Source organism: Dendrobates tinctorius, unplaced genomic scaffold, assembly GCF_039654945.1.
Source record: "Dendrobates tinctorius isolate UK_male_01 unplaced genomic scaffold, ASM3965494v1 ptg000245l, whole genome shotgun sequence".
NCBI classification, from domain to species: Eukaryota; Metazoa; Chordata; class Amphibia; order Anura; family Dendrobatidae; genus Dendrobates; species Dendrobates tinctorius.
The window spans coordinates 7,958,713-7,966,604 of record NW_027361912.1 but is presented as its reverse complement, the minus strand read 5'-3'; the positions used below and the strand labels follow the sequence as shown (position 1 = coordinate 7,966,604).

General features: G+C 43.1%; 1 non-coding gene across 1 annotated transcript; it reads right to left on the bottom strand.

Moving 5' to 3' along the window:
- Positions 1–1,335: 1,335 nt before the first annotated feature.
- On the bottom strand, positions 1,336–1,407 carry TRNAH-GUG (transfer RNA histidin (anticodon GUG)). Its single transcript has one exon. It is a non-coding gene; the product is annotated as a tRNA-His (tRNA).
- Positions 1,408–7,892: the final 6,485 nt, after the last annotated feature.

Below are 7,892 nucleotides of genomic sequence, written 5' to 3'. Positions count from 1 at the left end.
AAAATAAAAAATTTGGAGCTTAAATAATATTTTTGTGGGAAAATATGATTTTTTTTATTTTCACAGCTCAATGTTATCAACTCCTGTGAAGCACCTGAGGGTTCAAGGTGCTCACCACACATAGATACACTCCTTGAGGGGGTCTAGCTTCCAAAATGGTGTTACTTTTGTTATTTTATCACTATTTAGGCACATCAGAGGCTCTCCAAATGAGACATGACACTGACAGACCACTCCATCAAAGTTTGCATTCCAAAATGTCACTCCTTTTGAGCCCCACCATGAGCCCCAACAGTAGTTTTCCCCCTACATATGAGATATGGGCATACTTGGTAGAAACTGCACAACAAATTGCATGGTGCAATTTCTTGTGTTATCCTTGTGAAAATGCAAAATTTGAGCTAAAAATATTTTTGTGGGGAAAATGTTATTTAATTTTCACAGCTCAATGTTATAAACTTCTGTGAAGCACCTGAGGGTTCAAGGTGCTCACCACACATCTAGATAAGTCCCCTGAGGGGTCTAGTTTCCAAAGTGGTGTCACTTGTGAGGGGTTTCCACTGTTCAGGCACATCGGGGTCTCTCCAAATGTGACATGGCGCTCTCTAATTATTCCAGCAAATTTTGCTTTCAATAAGTCAAATGGTGCTCCTTCCCTTCCAAGCCCTGCTGTGCTCCCAAAGAGTAATTTTCCCCCACATATGGGCTATTCGCGTACCCAGGAGAAATTGCATAACAAATTATTTTGGTGTAATTTCTCCTGTTTTCCATGTGAAAATGTAAAATTTGGGGCTGAAAAGCTTTTCATCCCCACAAAAAAGTCAAATGGTGGCTTGTGTTGCATGTGAATTTGCCACGGACTTCACTGCAGATTATACACTTTGTATAAAGGGGTTATCCGGTGAAGATTAGTTATCACTTATAAATAGGTGATAACTTATTGATCGAGTGCGGGTCTAATGGCTGGAGCCTGTACCGATCACCTGCCCACTTGCTTCATTCATTCTCTATGGGGCAGCTGGAAAAAGCTGAGCGCAGCACTGAGCAGCGGCGGTCAGAAATGCACACTGTCTTCCACTAGGATCATATTTTCTGATGCGATAATAAATTTCTCACAGAATTTAAATGAACCAAAAAATGAAAATCAATTAAAAAAACCTACCATGCATGCCCCTTAAAACACATGACCACTTTCTAAACTATTGTAGAAAACAGAATTCAGTTGTACATTGTTCAGGCAAATTTTCATGCACAGTAATTTTGCCAATATTGTTACTTCCGATTTATCAAAATTTTAGACACTGAAAAAAATTTTTTCTATATATAAAAAAAAATTGCCGTGACCCGGATTCGAACCGGGGTTGCTGCGGCCACAACACAGAGTACTAACCACTATACGATCACGGCTAACTGGAAGTTGGGCTGCAGTAAAGAGTAGTCTGTCTAACGACTGCACACTATAGCCTGCTTAGCATTAGCCATAGTGATGAGCGAGTATACTCGTTGTTCGGTTTTTCCTGTGCCTGCTCAGGTTATCTCCGAGTATTTGGATGTGCTCGGAGATTTAGTTTCTGTCGCCGTAGCTGTATAATTTGCGGCTACTTGACAGCCTGAATACATGTGGGGATTGCCTAACAAACAGGCATTCCACACGTATTCAGGCTGTCAAGTAGCCGCAGATCATGCAGCTGCAGCGACAGAAACTAAATCTCCAAGCACTTCCAAATACTCAGAGATCACACGAGCATGCTCGGAAAACCCGTCAAATGAGTATACTCGCTCATCACTAATTAGTCACATGCCGGTCTGGTTTATAGTGGTGACATCACAGAAGCTGTTCTCACAGCCGGGCTGAACTGCTGTGACCTCAGGTCCGTGGGAATATGCCAGTGATGAGGTCACGGCCGTTCAAACTCAGTGTCTTCATAGCAGATCACTGTGAGAAATTCTCATGTGATCAGCTGTAAATACACTGAGCATGAACTGCGGCGACCTCTTCACTGGCATGTTCCCACGGTACAGAGGTAATCGCAGTTCAGGCTGTGAGGGAGCGCAGACTCAGTGACATCACCACTGCGCTGGCAGCATCTCCTCATTCACCATTGTTTTTCAGCCCGGACTGTCGCATCTTGGCACCATCCAGGTTGAAAAATGTATATCCCCCAGATATGGATTACAGCTTGGGAAACGATCGACAGGTATGGTATACTGTTGCTTTTTTTATTTTATTTTTATTACAGGAGAACGAGGGCTTCACATAGATTAGGTGTGGTTGTAAGTATGGTTTAATTAAGAATAATAAAGGAGTCTGTGTTATATTTCAATTAAAGGGTGCCTGTGTTTTATTTACAATTTGACTATGGGGTTAGTAATGAGGGCGTCATATTGACGTCTCTCCATTACTAACCTCAGGGCTTAATGTCACCTGACAGTGATATCAACCCCCCAACTATCACCCCATATGCCACCGCTACATGGCAATGGGAAGAGAAAGGCTATGTGCCAGAATTGGCGCACCTTGGAGATGCGACTTTTCTGGGGCGGCTGAGAGCTGATGTTTTTAACTGGGGGAGGAGGCAGTATCCATGGACCCTTCCTAGGCTATTAACATCAGGCCTCAGCTGTCTGCATAGCCTTTCTGGCTATAAATTATAGGGGGACCCCACGCCATTTTTTTCCCATAAAATAATCTTTTATTAATTACATGTACAGTAATTTGCGCACATACTATACTAATTGCATTTGTCACACACATCTACCTATTCTGTATGTATTTACTGTATGTAAACCATGTCTCCTATCCTGTCAGCTCCTGCTATGATTTTACAGAAGCCGGCAAATGAATTACCGGCTATTCTTCTATCTCTCTCTGCAATATAAATACATATATTTATATATGACACTATATATATATGTATATAATCTGCTGTATGTAAAAGCTCATGTTAAAATCGCATTGCATACAGATTGCAAAGCATGTCATGCGGATGTTCCATTTAAAAATCAGACCATTTTAGCTCTTGCATATGGGTATGTACCCTTAGATTCAGACTCATTGTTGGCCACTTCAGTACTCTCCAGCACTTGTTTCCATCCCTCTGAGCTTCTTGAAGCATGTTTGGGGTCATTGTTCTGCTGGAGGAGCCATGAACTAGGACACAAACACAGCTTTCTGACACTGAGTACTGTGATTGACACTCAAAATATTTTGATCAGATTTCATGATGCCTTGCACACAGTCAAGGTACCCAGTGCCAGAGGCAGCAGAAAAACATCTTTGAACCTCCACCATATTTGACTGTAGGTAGTGTTTTTTCCTTTGTAGGCCTCATTCCATTTTTGGTAAACAGTAGAATAATGTGCTTTACTAAAAAGCTCTATCTTGGTTTCATCTGTCCACAAGACACTTTCCCAGAAGGATTTTGGCTTACTCACATACATTTTGGCAAACTGTAGTCTAGCTTTTTCATGTTTCTGTATCAGCAGTGGGGTCCTCCAGGGTCTCCTGACATAAACTTTTAATTGAATTCAAATGTTGACGGATAGCTTGCGCTGACACTGATGCACCGTGTGACTGCAGGACAGCTTGAATTTCTTTTGATCTTGATTGGGGCTGCTTATTCACCATCCAGACTATCCTGCTTTACAACCTTTCAATAATTTTTCTCTGCCATCCACGTACAGGGGGAATTTGCTACATTGCCATGAGTTGTAAACTTCTTGATTATGTTGCTCACCATGAACAAAGGAACATCAAGATCTCTGGAGATGGACTTGAAACCTTGAGACTGATTTTTTTCAACAATTTTGGTTCTCAAGTCCTCATACAGTTCTCTTCTCTATGTTTAGACAGCTCTCTATTTGTTTGCATTGATCCAGTACAAAAGGAAATAAACATGTGTAATTATAATTATTTTCTGGGAGAAATACGTCATTTTCTAGAACTATTTCAAGGGTGCCAACACTTTCAGCAATGACTGTGTATAGAAACAGGAGGCCAATTTTCCCTGCATGACTCATGAGTCACTGAAAACGCCACTGGCAGGAGGAGGAGAGAGCAGCTGGGTCAGGAGTTGGAGAGGGGAATAAGCAAAAGTACGGTATATATGTATTTTTGGGGGGACTCCAATACTATTTTGGTATTTGGCTACGATAAAACTTTATTGATACTTCCATGTGTGGTTTGCATGCAGCGGAAAAGCACTTTTTTTTTTACCTGCAGACTTTGCGCCTTATGTAATCTTATTGACAAAATCCACATAAAAAACTTGCAAAACATGGCGGATTTGAAACATGCCGCCGATCAGTGTGAATTCCATAGTCAGGAATTTAATCTTACCCAAACTATACCTATTAGGTTTCCATGATGAGTTTTTGACGCTGAATATTAACATTTTACAAAGAAAAAACACAGCGTCTCAAGGCCTGTGCACATGTTGCCGATTTGTCGCTTTTTTATTTTTTAAAGTTTCCTGGAACCAGCAAAGTGACTGAGAATCCTGAAGTCTCATGCACACGTTGCTTATTTGTGACTTGCAGATTTAAATATATAGCATGTCAGTTCTTTCCACGATTTTGCTACAGATTTCACTCATAATAATGAATGGGGAAAAATCTGCATGAAAAAAGGATGTTTTTTGACGCTCCATTTTTCCTGCCAAGATAAATCAAATACTGAAAGTGTGCACATACCCTTAACAGTTCCAGCAAAGTGGACGGGATTTATAGAAACATCGTGCCCACTGTTCATTATTTTTTTTACGTTGCTTAAAACTGATCTGCGGTGCGTGTTTCAAGTCTGCCAATGTTTCTTGCAAATTTTTTGTGCAGATTTTCCTTATAGGATTGCATAAGAGGCGCAAAGTCTGCAGGTAAAAAAAAAAAAAGCATTTTTTACTGATTTTCCACTGCACGTAAACCACACATGGATGCATCAATAAAGTTTTATCACAGCCAAATACCAAAAAAGTACTAGAATCCCCCCAAAAATATATATACTTTGCTTAAAAGTGACTATGCAAAAAAAAAAGAATCCTTAAGGAAGCCATCCCATAAAAATTTTATCCCCTTGATATATTGCAATTATATGGCTCTGTGTACTTACAATTGCTCATTTTGCCATTCTTTCCAGCTCATTCTTTTTTTTCTCTCTGCTTTATGTAGAAACAGGAAGTCTCTAGCCCCTGCAGAAATTATTCCCCTCAACTCCTGCCCCAGCTGCTCTCTCCTCCTCCTGCCAGTGGCTTTCATTAATTAATGAGTCACGCAGGGAAAATTGACCTCCTGTTTCTACAGTCATTGCCGAAAGTGTTGGCACCCTTGAAATTGTAACAGAAAATAATTGTAATTACACGTTTATTTCCTTATATTTCCTTAGTGTGTATTGGAGCAACACAAATAAACAGAATAGAACTGTCTTAACATGGAGAAAAGAATAAGAGAACTGTCTGAGGACTTGAGAACCAAAATTGTTGAAAAATATCATTCTCAAGGTTTCAACTCCATCTCCAGAGATCTTGATGTTCCTTTGTTCACAGTGCGCAACTTAATCAAGAAATTTACAACCCTTGGCACTGTAGCTAATCCCCCTGTACGTGAACGTCAGAGAAAAATTGTTGAAAGGTTGCAAAGCAGGATACTCCAGATGGAGGACAAGCAGCCCCAATCAAAAGAAATTCAAGCTGTCCTGAAGGCTCAGGGGGCATCAGTGTCGGCGCAAATTATCCATGGACATTTGGATGAACTGAAATGCTGTGGCAAGAGACCAGACATAAAGCTAGACAGCAGTTTGACAAAATGTACGCGAGACAAAATCCTTCTGGGAAAGCGTCTTGTAGACAAATGAGGCCAAGATTTGTTTTGTTATACTTTCCTTCCTTCATTTGCCACCTTTTAATCTAATATATATATATATATATATATATATATATATGATAGATTAAAAGCAGCAAATGATCTGCCCGGTAGAGTATAATCAGAGTGACAGGTTAAAATAGAATCTAATATATAATTGCCAATCGGCTCTGTCACAGCTTCCGGCGATTGTGTCGCTATCCCACAATTCACCGCGACCAGAAGCTGTGACAAAAATGGCACCGCCATATTGGAACACCCAAGTTATGGGTATTCCGAAATGGCGACTGGTAATCAAGTCCCCCGCCAAGCCATGCAGCTCCACTCATTGGCTGAGCCGCCCGCCAGCTGAGGCTTGGCAAGGGGATTCAAATCCCACGCGGCACCGCTCATTGGCTCAGCCGGCGGGGGATTACATACTTACCTGATCGGGAGGAGTGTTGCCATGGTACTTCTCTTCTCACCGGAGACTGAGCAGGAGTGGGGTGTTGGAATCGCGCATGCGCATAGCACTATCCGGCGCCATTTTACAGCATACACATTTGTAGTGTGCCTTCAGCAATATGGCACCGGATAGAGCGGTATGGGCATGCGCGTACCCTGGCACCACACTCCTCCCCCGGCCTCCGGCAGAATGTGACAGCGCTGGAGCACAGGGAAGAAAAGTGAGTACAAATGTTTTTTTTTGTATGTGTGCAGTTTAATAGGGGTGAGAGGACCATACATATCAGGATGGGGGGGGAGGTAGCATGCATACCAGGATAGGGGGTGAGAGGTAGCATGAATGCAAGAATTGAGGGTGAGAGGACCATGCATATCAGGATTGGGGGGTGAGAGGACTATGCATACCAAGATAGGGGGGTTTGGGTACCATGCATACCAGGAGTGGGGGGTTAAGGGACCATGCATATCAGGATTGGGGGGTGAGGGGACCATGCAAACCAGGAAAGGGGGGTTCAGGGACCATGCATACCAGGATAGGGGGTGACAGGACAATGCATACCAGGATAGGGGGGTGAGAGGACCATGCATATCATGATAGGGGGATGAGAGTACCATGCATACCAGGATAGAGGGGTTTGGGGACCATGCATACCAGGATTGGGGGGTGAGGGGACCATGCATACCAGGATAGGGGGGTGAGAGGACCATGCATACCAGGATAGGGGGGTGAGAGGGCCATGCATACCAGGATTGGGGGGTGAGGGGACCATGCATACCAGGATAGGGGGTGAGAGGACCATGCATGCCAGGATAGGGGGGTTAGAGGACCATGCATACCAGGATAGGGGGGTGAGAGGGCCATGCATACCAGGATTGGGGGGTGAGGGGACCATGCATACCAGGATAGGGGGGTGAGAGGGCCATGCATGCATAAAAATCCAGCGCAACACCGCTCATTGGCTCTGCAGGCATCCCGCGCCGCTCAGCCAATGAGCGGTGCACGCGGCTTTGGTGGGGGGTTCAAATTCTGCACGGCACCGCTCATTGGCTGAGCCGCCCACCGGCGGATGTTCAATTCACCGCACTCCCGATGCAATAGCATCGGGCCTATTTCTAGTAGATATACACACATAGAAAAGTTACTGATATATATATATATCAGTAAGGCCTGTTTCACATTTCCGTTTGTTTCTATCAGTCAAAATCCGCCGTTTTGCAAAAAAAAAAGCAGGTCCGTCATTTTTTTTGGCGGATCCGTTTTTTTTCCCATTGACTTGCATTAGCAGCGGATTTTGACGGATGGTGATCCGTTGGATCCGTTTTTTGATGGATCCGCCAAAATTTTGGTGTCTGCTAACTTGAGTGGACGGACAATGAAACGTTTTTGTCTGCACGGTTCCGCATTTTTACACTGAACATGCCCGGAAGATTTTCCTTGCCAGAAATTTAACCCTAAATCCCGTTCTGGCGGCAGTAAAATCTCTCTCTCTTTCTCCTTTTCTAGGACGCGGTTCTTTTAATTTTCCCACTTCAGCGGATCCATCAAAACAATGGTACGGTGGCATACATTGGTGTCACAACGGAAACGGATCCAT